Source organism: Odocoileus virginianus, chromosome 30 (genome assembly GCF_023699985.2).
Source record: "Odocoileus virginianus isolate 20LAN1187 ecotype Illinois chromosome 30, Ovbor_1.2, whole genome shotgun sequence".
Classification (NCBI taxonomy): Eukaryota; Metazoa; Chordata; class Mammalia; order Artiodactyla; family Cervidae; genus Odocoileus; species Odocoileus virginianus.
Window position 1 is genome coordinate 21,468,630 of NC_069703.1, and position 13,522 is coordinate 21,482,151.

Genomic DNA, 13,522 nt, shown 5'->3' on the forward strand with positions numbered 1-13,522 from the left:
CATAAGGAGTCTAGCATTTGATTTTACTACGTAAAGATGAGCAGCAAGGTGAAGCTCCTTGAAGAACAAATGTCTAAGGGCCATAGGGATAGATGTAAAATGTACCTTGAAGGAAGCCCTAGTCTTGTCCAGTGACCTGAGAGCTCTAGACAGGTGATTTCAAGCCCCTTCCTGCTTTAAGAAAGCTACTGACAAAGAAGAGGGCATCTGAGAGGGTGTGGTCAGGATGATGAGAGCAAATCCATTCATCTGTTTAAGAAACACTTATTGATCTCTTTCCGCATCAGATATTGTTCTGTAAGCTGAGGATATAGCCAAATCTCTGCCATATCAGAGACTCCAAATATCCTTGCCTATCATTCAGTCTTCCAACAGCTTCCCAAGTTTGTATCTTGGTCTACAAGGCCCTTTTACTCTTTCTTTGACATTGTCTCGTACAATTTCTCTCTCTCTCTCTCTCTCTCTCTCTCTCTCTCTCTCTCTCTCTCTCTCTGCAAGTGTTCCTAGAACATTGGCCTTGCTTTTTTTCCTTGCTTAACACCAAAACCTCAGGGCCTTTGCTCATATGAAGGTGCCTCAGATATCCTCCAATTTTAAGAGTGTGTTATTACAATACATTCTAAGATTCTTAAATATTTTGCTGCCTACAATTCCTCTATAATTTTTTTAAATTTTCTTCCACTTTCTTTGAATCAATTTTTATCAGTGTTTATATCTTGGTTTAAAAATTCCTAAATGGCAAGGATTGTGATTAACAAGAATTGTTTGAGTGAATTTGATATTTACTTTAAGGGAATAATAATTATCATGACTTCTTTCTTGTCATCACTGTAGCCATGGTAATAATGCGTGAGACATCTTGGGACTCAATAAATTATTATGAGATGGTTTATGCAATATTGGAAGTTACAATAACAAAAATATAAAAGACGATGACTCCTACATTTCGACATTTTCTTTGGCTTTCTTTGGGCTGATGTCTTCACATCAAAACTTACCTCCCTTTAATCTTAAATTATTTGTTTGAGAGTAAATAAATGGTGCCACTTTCTTATCATTGGCTAATAGCTCTAACCACACTGAATAGAATAAAACAATTCAAGCAAATAAAACAATGGCTGTCCCAGCAGCATACACTCCTCCATATGGGTTCTGCCTTTGAATTTTATGGTCCCAATGATGCTCTGGTTCCAAGAGAGGTCATCTCCTATCTGGTGGCTTTATTCCAGCTTATGGATATTTTATTAAAAGCTGCATCCGGTAGGCCTTCCAAAATATCCAGCAAAAATTTCTTCCGCTAAAGGTAAGGAAATGAATAACAGGATTCAAGTCTCAGAGGGGTTATTACATGCAGAGCAGAGGCCAGCTGTTCTCCATCTTTTCAGAAGACGTTTCAAGGAAAAAAAAAAAAACCACTGAAATCACAGTGGGCAAGATGTAAGCAGCACAGGTAGAAAAGAATGCTGAAGATAAAGGATTGTAAAGTTATGGAAGAAGGAAAGTTGAAGGTTTTCTTCCTCTGGAAAATTTGAAACTGAAGGAGGCTGTCCACTGGTCTGGGTTGACTTAGCCATAGGTCACTGGGGGACAGAATGTATACTAGAATGTGTGATCTAAATCTCCCAAAGTGACTTTGGACACTGGAGGATTTTAATCAAAACTTAAGGATCTACATGTATTCCCCATCCCAGTCCCCCCTCCCACCTCCCTCTCCACCCGATGATCAATTTGCACATGAAGGTGAACTTCATCTTTTTTGTAATAAATTATATATTTTACTTCATTAAGAGGAGTCAAGGATAGATAGAGGGTGACACTCAGTGGTTATGGCAATTTAGAATATAACATTTAAAAGCTGATTTTCTCCTACTAATTATACTTATAAGCAAATGACAAAAGACTTGAAAGAAAAGCCTTAGACTTCTGCCAAAATTTTATTTTCCAAATATTAAATATATTTTATAGCTGTCATTATAAATAGTCAAATAGCTTAGCAACCTAAATGCACAAAGAAAGAAATGGAACTTTTAAGGAATAATCCTTTTAGTCAAATTTGTAGCAACAGCAGACAGATACACATGATGTGGGAAAACAAATATTGGTCTTAGACTCAAGAGATCCATGTTGACTCTCAGCATTGCCAAGTCACTTCATTTTCCTGAGCCTAAATTTTTTTTGTTTCAGACAAATCTCTTACCCTCTCTGTCTCTGTTTCTTCCCCTATAACTACAAAATCTTAAGGTTGCTATTAATATCTCCCCCTACATGTGTTATAAGGATTAGATGGAATAGCATAGTCAATGTCCTGATACATAATAAGTTTTCAATATCAATATCATTTTCCAAAGGAAACAATCAAAAAAAAATTCATTTTTCTTCCTTCCTAGCTGTGTAAAACTACACAGTTTCTTAGTATTTCTTCCATTAGTGACTTATACAAAAGATAAAATAAATTGACTCTAAGCTTCACCTCCAAACAAAGCTTAAACTAAACAGACTGTGCAAGCTCCCACTGTGAATAAGGCCCATGCGCCACTTCTTGATAGCATCGTTTGGGGAGACAGTGCAAAATCTCAGAAAGGAGAGCTTTGTGTGCACCAAAAGGACTTAGTGCATGTACACCAAGCGTCCAGCGACCACAAACATCCCCATGTTCGCCGTGTGACACATATAAGCAGACCCACTGGACTTGAAGGAACACAATGAAGGGACAATCAGCAGCCCTAACCAGTGTGGATCATCATCCATAACCAACAGGGCCTTCTTAAAGTTCTGGTGCTTGTAAGACCCTGGGACCCTGGGATCCGAGAAGATCCAAGATGTCATATTTGGTTTCCCAACAACCTGAAGAGTTGTAGTTACAATGATTTGGAGAAAATAAATGCAGTGTTTCTTGCACACCTGACTTAGAGACCTAAGAGTCACGTATGTACATCAGTAACACACCCAGGAGCATGTTGCTCAGCCCTACAGACGAAAGGCCTAGGAATTTCCTGATACGATGTGAAGAGGTAAAGTCATGTCTGTAAGTCTGGGAAGGCTACAGGGAGACAGAATTCTGAGACTTCTCTGACTAACGAGGGAAGAATCCAGAAAAGAACAGAGGGAATGATGCATAAAAGAAGTTTCAGGCAGAAGAAACTAAGCAAGGGAAACTGAGCTAGTCTTCATATACTTGACCTCTTTGGATGAAGCCATGAAACAGTGACTTATAAGAAGATCTCAACCAAAGCTTAACACTTCATCTCTCAACTGAGCCCTGGAAATGGAGTCTTTGCCCTTCCCCACTATTCATGGCCTTCACTTTGTGTGTTATACTGCCTTCATTCCTCCTGTCAAGGATCAGTGCACTTGATAATGTAATTCACATTAAAGTGTTAAATGACAGTGATATTGGAAAAGTCAAGAAATGGATAAATAAATCCACTTTGTAATGACATTAGAATATCAGTAAGAAATAAATGTGGCCATATTGGACTCCAGACAGAATCACCTATTCAACCTAGGAGTCTTACCTCCTCCTAGACCACTGTTCATCAATCCAATTAGTTTCTCTCCTTTAGAATAGCTTAGAATATTTGTTAAAATGCAGATCCCTATTTCCTACCCTAGATATACTGAATATGAATCTCTAAGGTGGAAGTCCAGAAATCAAAATCTTAAACAAGCTTTCCAAGTAATCCTCATGCACAATAAACTCTGAGGTTCTCTACCTGCCTCTCTTTTCTCACCCTTAGCATCTTGACCATATCTCTATATGGCACGTTTCACTACATGATATTTGATTGCCCATCTGTGTCATCCATGTGACACATGTGAACTTCATTATGGAATAGATAGCAAGAAAGGGATCAGGTGGAAGGATTAGAGGGTCTTGAGAAGGTGATATAAAAGAATCAGTATGAGAAAATCAAAACTGAAAACAATACATGTACCCAAGTGTTCATCATATCACTGTTTATTATAGCTAGGACAAGGAAGCAACCTAGATGTCCATCAACAGATGAACGGATAAAAAAGCTCTGGTACCTATAAACAACATATGAGCCATTAAAAGGAATGAATTTGGCATCACTGACTCAATGGACATGAGTTTGAGTAAACTCTTGGAGTCGATGATGCACAGGGAGGCCTGGCATGCTGCAGTCCATGAGGTAGCAAAGAGTCGGACACGACTGAGCGACTGAACTGAACTGAACTCAGTCAGTTTTAATGAGGTGGATGAGCCTACAGCCTATCGTACAGAGTGAAGTAAGCCAGAAAGAGAAAAACAAATATCATATATTAATGCATACATGGGGAATCTAAAAAGATGGCATTGGTGAACTTATTTGCAGGGCAGCAAAGGAGACGCAGACACAGAGAAGAGGTTCATGGACACGGGGGAGTGGTGGAGGAAGAAGGTGGGACAAAAGGAACACTATTCGTAAGGTGCACTATCACGAATGGTACACTACCATAGGTAAAATAGATAGCCAATGGGAATTGGTTGTATGACTCAGGGAACTCAAACTGGGTATAACAAGTTAGAGGGGTGGGATGGGGAGGGAGGTGGGAATTTAAGAGGGAGGAGACTTATGTATACCTATGGCTGATTCATGTTGAGGTATGGCAGAAACCCACATAACATTGTAAAGGAATTATCCTTCAATTAAAAATAAATAATTTTTTAAAAAAGAAAGAAAAATGGGGAAAAAGCATCAGGAATAATTCATAGGATGTTTGTGAGAATGTAACAAGTTTAACATACAATACAAGTGTTAGCTGTCTTCCCCCTTCACTCCTTTACATTTTGTGTGAATACACTAGAATGTGAATTCTTTTCCTGCCTTGTTTATTTTTGCCATCCTGGAACTTCGAGTAGAGATGATGTATAATTGGTGCATGACTGAGTTAATGAATAAGTTCCTGTTGTAGCCTAACAGCCACAATACTGTATGCTCAGACGCTCAGTCACATCCAACTCTTTGCAACCCCATGGACTATAGTCCACCAGGCCATTTCCTCCTCCAAGGAATCTTCTCAACCCAAGAACTGAACCCATGTCTCTTATGTCTCCTCATTGGAAGGCAGATTTTTTTACCACTATTGCCACCCCAAAGATGCTAGCTGTCCTGGAAATGGTTTTTGAAGGAATAAATGAATGAACTAGGATTATCTGTGCAGGATATGTGCTTCTTTCTGCCTTGTCAATACCCCTGAAAAAATTAAATAAATGTATGTGTACATAGAAATGTGTATATATGTTTTAAACACCCATAATGGTTGCTTTAATGGGTCACTCATCAGTTCTAACTACCTCTGATGTGAGTCAAAGCCAACTAAGAAATGTGGACACAAAGCTCACATATAAGCTAAAATTTATGAGCTACAAGAGTTCAGAGTAAAAATTTGAACCTTACTAGAGATACAGCAAGCTGGCTGGGAGAGATCCAAAGGATATAACTGTTCAGGTAAATGACTCTGAAATTCTGTTCCACCATAACCAGTTCCACAGTTTTCCCAAGATCAACAGAATGGAACAGGAGAGCTCTGAAGCCTGTGGCAGGTGGCTCCCCCAGGAATGGAAGAGGACTTATTTCTTTCCTGTTTGAGTTAATTTGCTGTCATTTATAGAAAAGGCAGCTAGTCAAGAGAGGATGCTGAATACAGTGAAAAACCCAACATATACATGTATATGAAGAAAGAGATTGTGCCTACATAAATTTAGTCTGGAAATAACCCATGCAGCAGGGGAATGGAAGGCTGAAGTTGCAGAGCCGTGAAGAACCAGGGAGGAAATGGAAGGGGTTTGGGGCGGGCTGTGAGGCAGGAGGGAATGCTTCCGTGGAATGAATGGAATCATTCAGAAGCCCAGATTGCCCTGCCTGGCCCTCTCTTGCTTCACAAATGTACAATTGCTAAAGATGCCCAGTGAGATCTAGTTGATGCCAAAAGCACTGTTCAGTTCAGACAGACTAGAAAAAAGTTCAATCAGCTCAACAAAGACTCTCAGTCAAATCTCAGCTATTGTACAAAACATTGGTCAGATAAATTAAAGAGAACCTAAATAAATGAAGCTATATACCTTGTTCATGAGTCAGAAGCTTGAATATTGTTACGATATCAATTCTCTCCCAAATTAGGCAATAGATTTAATGCATTCCAAGTCAAAATCCTAGCAGACTGTTTTGTAGAAATTGGCAAATTTATTCTAAACTTCATATAGAAATGAAAAAAATAAAGAAAAAGAAAACAAACTTGGAGATCTAACACTTCCTGACTAGACTTATTATAAACCTGAAATAATCAATACAGTGTACTGTTTGCATAGACACATGGATCAATGAAACATAAATCGACCCATACATACATGAACAACTGATTTTTGACAAGATGCAAAATCAATTTGGTAGAGAAAATGCAACATTTTCAAAAAATTTAAGCAATTGGATATCCACAAGCCAAAAGGGGGGCTTCAATTCATATCATATTTCATATGCAAAAATTAGCTTAAAATTGATCATAGACCTAAACTAAAACAGATCATATATCTATGGATCATAGACCAAGTATAGAATAATAAAGCTTTCAGAGGAAAATGTATTTAAAAAATTGTGACAAAGACTTCTTAGATACAACATTAAAAGTGTGATTTTCATAAAAAAAGAATTGATATATTAACTTCATCAAAATTTAAAAATTCTGTACTTTGATAGACACTGTTAAGAGAAAGGAAAGACAAGTCATAAACTGGGAGAAAATAGTTTCAAGTCATATATCTGGCAAAGGAATCACATATCTGGCTGTAGAAAACTCTCAAACTCATTAATAAGAGACAAATCTTAAATAGGTAAAAGATTTGAGAAACACTTCACTGAAGAAGATATGCAGAAGGCAAATAGGTGATTGAACATAACACCAACATCATTGGTCTTTAGGGAATGAAAATTAAAACCACGAGATACTATTCACACTCATTAGAATGGTTAAAATTAAAGACTGACCATGTAAGTGTTGGTGAAAGGGTAGAGCAACTGGAACACTTATACACTGCTAGTGGAAATGTAAAATGTACAATAATTTTGGAAAGAAGTTTAGCAGTTTCTTAGGAAATTAAATATGTGATTCAGCCATTCTATTCTTAGATATTCACCAAAGAAAAATTAAAGCATGTATCTATAAAGACATATATAATACCATATGGACACAAATGTTCATAATAATTTATTTGTAATAACCAAAAATCAGAAACAACATGAATCAACTGATGAAAAGATGAACAGATGAAGCTATATCCATACAATGAACTACTACACAGCAAGAAAAAGGAAAAAAGGAATAAACTATTGATATACATATCACCATGAATGAATCTCCCCCAAAAAAATGTTAAGTAAAAGAAGCCAGACAACAAAGAGTGCATACTGTAAGATTTCACCTATATAAAATTCTAAAAAGTGAAAACTTGTCTATAGTGACAGAAAGCAGCTGAGCTGCTTGAGGATGAAGTGACAGTAACAGGCAAGGGGTAAAGATACAGATACTGATTATCTTGATTGTGATGATACTTTCACGGGCATACACATATGTTCAAACTTGTCAATTTGTGATTTTAAACATGCAATTTGTTGTATGTCAATTATGCATCAGTTTTAAAAAAGAACAAAAGCATATACAAAATAATCACCATGCCAATTTTCATATAGCTAAGGAATGAAAAAAATTATTATTCATAGTTGCAAGTGAAATAGCACCCCAGTACACTCTAACCATATCATGATAGCAAACAGATCTAGAATTTCTCATATATTCTGCCTCCTACTTTAGTTTGGCTTTTTTTTTTTTTTTTTTGCAGGCAGGGGTCATTCTGCTCTTCCATTTATATATCCCAGACCACTGTTGGTCCCTTTCCGGCCCAAAGAAGATAGCCATGCTCAGGGCTCCACTGGTACCTGCCCTAATGTTAAGTATCTGTAGTGACTCAAGGGATCAATTGCTAAAATATGTTCCCTCAAGCATTATGGATTATTCCAGAGGCAAGATGCTTCTAAGATGGCACACCCACTTCTGGCTGTCCACTGTAAGGCTTTAAGAGGATTAACACTCTCCAGGAAGTATGACCCTAAGAATATACTCGAAAACAGTTGCTGGAACATGTACTTGGACCTTGCCATGATAAGAGACCAACAAATACCAGCCAACACACCACAGCATCTGCCGTTGGATAAACTTAGCACGACAGTGGCCGTGCTTAGTCATGTTGGTATTCTGGCTCGTGGAAACATCCTAAGAATCTGGGCAGAGTTGTCAGTAGGTTTAAACCTTGATGAACTGGAATGTGAGAGGAATGAAGGGGCCCACACCCACTTATGATCTGCAGCCAGGAAGCCTTCCCAATTTACAATGACCTCTACCTCTCTGAACTCATAGCATTCTTCATGTATCCATTATTCCACTGGTTGGATAATATCAGTCATTGCCTGGTGCCCAACATTGTTGTCTAATGTGATAACTTGGCTCCTACAGTGAAATTCAAACTTTCTAATTTATTTGTCATGCAATAAGTGTCCAGTAAATTCCTACAATGGCAAGGCACTTTGTCATATACCGGGGTTACCAGGATGACAAAGATAAGCACTACCCCTCATGGAGGGGAGAAGTTCAAGAAAGAGGAGATGAACATTCAAGAGCATCATATGGTAAGTGATCTGATCACAGTTGTGGTAAGAGCAAAAATTGGAGCTGGCAATGACAGCAGATAGGGAGGTAGCTGAGGGTTCTGAAGGACCAGGGAAAACCCTCTAGAGAAAGGGACACCAACGCTGAGATCTTAGGGATGAATAAGAGTTATCTGAGGAAATCAGCACACAACTGGCTTCCTGTGTCCTCAGGCAATAGGTGTCTCTCTCCACGCTCTGCCATTTTCAGCTTGCCTAGAAGGAATACAGGTCACTCTGCACAGCAGTACCCAGACGGAGATGTTGTTTCTTAAGAAAAAAAGAGGGAGAGAGGAGGCATGTGTCATTCCCAGAGAGGGAGATGAATCATGGCCTCTCTGATTACTTGGAAGTCTCTCGTTTGCTGCCCCCACCCCAGCTCCCCACCCTTTCCAAGAAAAAGGTTCCAGTAGGGCTCCTTGGATGCCTCAGAAAGGAAAAGAAAATGTCTGTTTTCCCCTTTATCTGGAGAATGTTTCTCAGCATTTGTTCCTTTCAGGCATCAGGCAGACAAGGTTATTTCATCACCGTTCATCCTCCCAGACAGCTAAAGTTAAACTTGTGGTATCTCATATCAGAAATGTGACTTGGTTTTGGAACCTAAGCTCCAGACTTCCTACCTTAGTGATCAAGGCAAAGCTTTCCTACTTGAGGCCCTGGATGTCTCCCATTGTCTCCCACTTCAGGGTCCACAAGGATTGGGATACAGACAGAGGCTAAAAAAGACCAAGGTAGAAGTTTGAGCAAAAAGCAGTGACTAGGGAGAAATTCCTGAAAACAAGGGGAAAAGAGAAGCCATGTGGTGTCATAGAAAGAGAATTGATTGCCGAGTAAGGCATTGTGGGAGGTTTTTGTAGCATATGCTACATCAGCAGCATCTGCTGTCTGAAAGCCAGTAGACAAGACTCTTTCCCCTCCTGTATCAGACTCTTCTGTGACATCAGAGTATCTGACTTAACCTCTAAAGTAACTCAGCTAACAACATTCTGCTATACCTATTTCCCTGTGAGCTGGAGAAACTAAAATGGAAGAGAAAGAGGCAAAAGGAGAGAGAGCATAGGAGGGCAGGTGGAGCTTCAGAATCAGTAGACAGGAACAAGAGAAATGATTGACTTGCCTGGTGGCTCGGCGGTAAAGAATCCACCTGCCATTGCAGGAGACGTGGGTTCAATCCCTGGGTCAGGAAGATCCCCTGGAGAAGGAAGTAGCAACCCACACCAGTATTCTTACCTGGGAAATCCCATGGACAGAGAAGCCTGGCTGGCTACAGTCCAAGGGGTCGCAAAGAGTCGGACACAACTTAGTGACTCCTCAAGTCTAGTAACAACCAGAGAAATAAAGTTGATGGATGGCTCAAGAAAGAACACCTGGAAAAGACAGGCCAGGAAGACCACTCAAAGAAGAAAATATTTTGGAATCAGAGAAGTAGATTGTGTCAATTGTACTTACAACTAAATACAACTTTGAAGTTGCACTCGCTAAGGAAACCAAATGCTGGCAAAAGAAGAGAGAGTAGAAAGAGAAGACAGAGCTGCCTTCCTGTCTTTCCATCCATTCAGGACCCTCAAATCCTGTTCCTCTTCAAGGAAGGCAAGACATTCAACTAGCGTTGGAAAATATCTGTCCAAATCCTGTGGCTCACTAAGAAGACAAGTTTTGATCTATAAATGTTAAGTACTATGATTTGAGTGGGGAGGCATGAGCCTGGCCTGAGATTTCTGAATCAGTGACTAGAAAGAGCTTGCATTTCATGTAAATTTAGAATGACAAAGCAGGGTGGAATCATGGGTGTGGTGGGGAGAAGGAGAGGGAGAGAGAGAATGAATATAAATTATTTCTGGAGGTAATAGTTGACTACCTTGGGAATGTTGTGACTCAGAGGGCAGCAAGAATGAAGAGACACACACTCCCAAGGATATGGAGTGGCTGTACCAGTGGCCCTAGACTAGACCATCAGTGTCTCTTGCTCTGGCCTAGGTCTGGCAGGACTGGCCATGACTTGCTACTGGAGGGAGGCTGTGAGATTTATGAAATGAGGTAGTGGGAGAGATGAGCTCTGTTCTTGGCAAACCAAAGCTATAAATGTACAAAACTTTATCTCTGGCAAGAATGTTTTTAAAAAAAGAAAGACAGGAAATATCTATAGCAGAACCCCAGCCACTGGTTAAGGAGACTGATCTCTCTGGAGCTACATCAAAGGCCCAGTTCTGTCTGCTCCCTGTGGCCTCCAAGAGTCCTGCCCTAGGAGTTCAGCAGTTTCTTGGAGCCAAGGAAGGAAGAAAGCGCATTCACTGCAAGTGCTCTCCGTGTCAAGACAGGGGTGACCTGGGGCTGCAGGGAAACTGCAGTCTTTCCCTCCCTAGTCTTCCTTCCAGGAGACTTCACCATCCAGATAAGATACAAGCGCATCCATGGGGCTGAAGCCTGATGGAGTTCATAATAGGAGCATTGAACTGGAGGTCAGGAAGCTAAACCTATCGTCTGCAACAAGTAAGAGTTACTGAGCCTGGAGAAGGTCACTTCCTTCCCTAAGCTCATTTCCTTATAAAACGAGCAGGTCAAAGATGAATTGATAGCACTCTTTGTGATTCCCTCCAGTGACTACAGAAAGGCAGGATTGGCTTTTAAATTTTAGGAAAAAAAAAAAAGAAGTCTTTTTCAAGGGAATTTCATTCAGAATGAGAGGCAAATCCCACCCCTTCTATGTTGCCTCTAACTGACCACACTGATGAATGAGACCAGCTGGGATCAAAATGAAACAGAAACTAGATTCTTTAGGGCTGATTGAGGAAGTTTGTCTCACCCTTGATGCCATCTTCCTAGAGTCTGTAAAAAGAATCAATCTGTCTTTAATTTCCTAGAGGATTCATCCCAGGCATTTTGTTCTTCCTTTCTCTCTCATCCTAGGGAACACTTCATTGAAAATAAAGTGCCTAAAGCCACGGCTGCAACAGCCTATAGAGAAACTGTATGTTAGGAAAGGCCACACAGCATAAGTTAGGTAGAGGCCAAACTATGCCAAACAGCACAGGGAGAGTTGTACAGAGGGGATTTCAGCCTTCTCTCGACTTGCTTGACTGGGTGCTCCCATACAACCTGGTACAGTCTGCACAAGCTACAGGTGAAGTGCCAGACTGGGCTTACAGACATTGCTCAAATTCTACAGGTCAACAATAATGGTATATCGCCCTGTGTCACAGGTGCCCCAGGAACCAGAATCAGAACTGAAGATCTGAATTCAAGGCTGTAACCTCAGGGTCAACAATTATGCAGGAGGGAAGGAAGCAGTACTGGGGAGAAGAAGTTAAATAGTGATGCAATTACAACAAAGGCCTCAGTCCCCTCTGTTGGGAGCTCTGTAGTAGACATGTGTGTTAGTCACGCTGTCATATAGAGCTACTCTTTGCGGCCCCAGGGACTATAGCCCATCGGGCCTCTCTGTTCATGGAATTCTCCAGGCCAGAATACGAGAGTAGGTTGCCATTTCCTACTCCAGGGGATCTTCCCAACTCAGGGAAGGAAGCTGGGTCTCCTGCATTGCAGCAGATTCTTTACCATCTGAGCCAGCAGGGAAGCCCATGCAGTAGACAAGGCTCTTCTGAATTGCTGGAACTTGCGCAAGTTGGCTGGACCTCTATGGATTAGTTGAAGATATAGGCTGTCATGGGAGAGGGAGTGTGACCTTGGGAGAAAAGGATACCTAAAATGCAAGGGCAAGTCTTGAGACAGACTCAGTGGTAAGTGGTCAACCAACAGCACTGGCAGCCTCTGGGGGAACACAAGCTTCAGTTGGGGTGGTTGTGGATGGCACACGACACAATCCACTATCTTATGTTAAATACTTCCTAGTTTAACAAGAATGTGCTGTGCCAGAGAGCTTTTATTTGCCCCTCCAGATCCACTCTCTCCCTCTGTCCATGATGCTCTCTGCCCAGGGAGGCTGACTGTAGATCCACATCTACATGTAGTCTCCCATGCCCCCAACTCCCCCTTGGGTTCAGCCAATAGAGGCCCGGCAGAAGATGAAAGGGGGGGGTGGAGTCATGGAGGGGGGGATGTTTTCCTGGCTGTTTCTCTACAAGGTCCACTTGGGTTGGATGACTCCTCTAACTGAAGATCAGCGGCTCCTCTCCAAAACCCTCACACAGAACATTGATTTTCTCCTTCCAGGTTCTGCCAACTACTCTCACCCCTCACCCTTCCACCTTCGAGCTGTATCAGGCCCTCCTCACCCCCCCACTCCTCTATGGTACTGATGCTAGGTCAGCTCTATCTGTGTGATTTCTCTAAATTCTGCCCATACTTTTTATAAAGAATATTTTCTTTGGTAAATCCTCCTCCAATTGTCCTAAGTTCAGTGTATTTCCTCAAATTATTCTAATTTGGTTTCTCCTAGATCCCTAACTGAAATGCTCAGACAGACATACATTATCTCGCTTCTTCCTCTCTACCATCCTATGAATCAAACATTCTTATCCCCACTATAGAGATAAGAAATAAAAGAGTGAGAAGAGTTCCATGACTCACCCAAGCTCCAAGATAATAAGATGACCCTTGTCTTTGGATTCAGAGCCACTGTCCACAACACTCTAACACCCTAGTGCGTCCTTCAGCGTAATCTCTTTGCCCAGCACAGCTCAGGAAAAGACCAGAGAAGGAGGGATGGCCATGGTATTCAAGACTACAAAACTGGCTAAAATGTAGCATGAGGATGAAAGGGGGTAGAAATGGGTGACACAGCAGAGTGTGTCTTCAGCCCTGGGATTGAGGGAAAAGGACAGGAGAGAGTCCACTCTATCGAGTCTTCTGAAAAACTTAAGTTT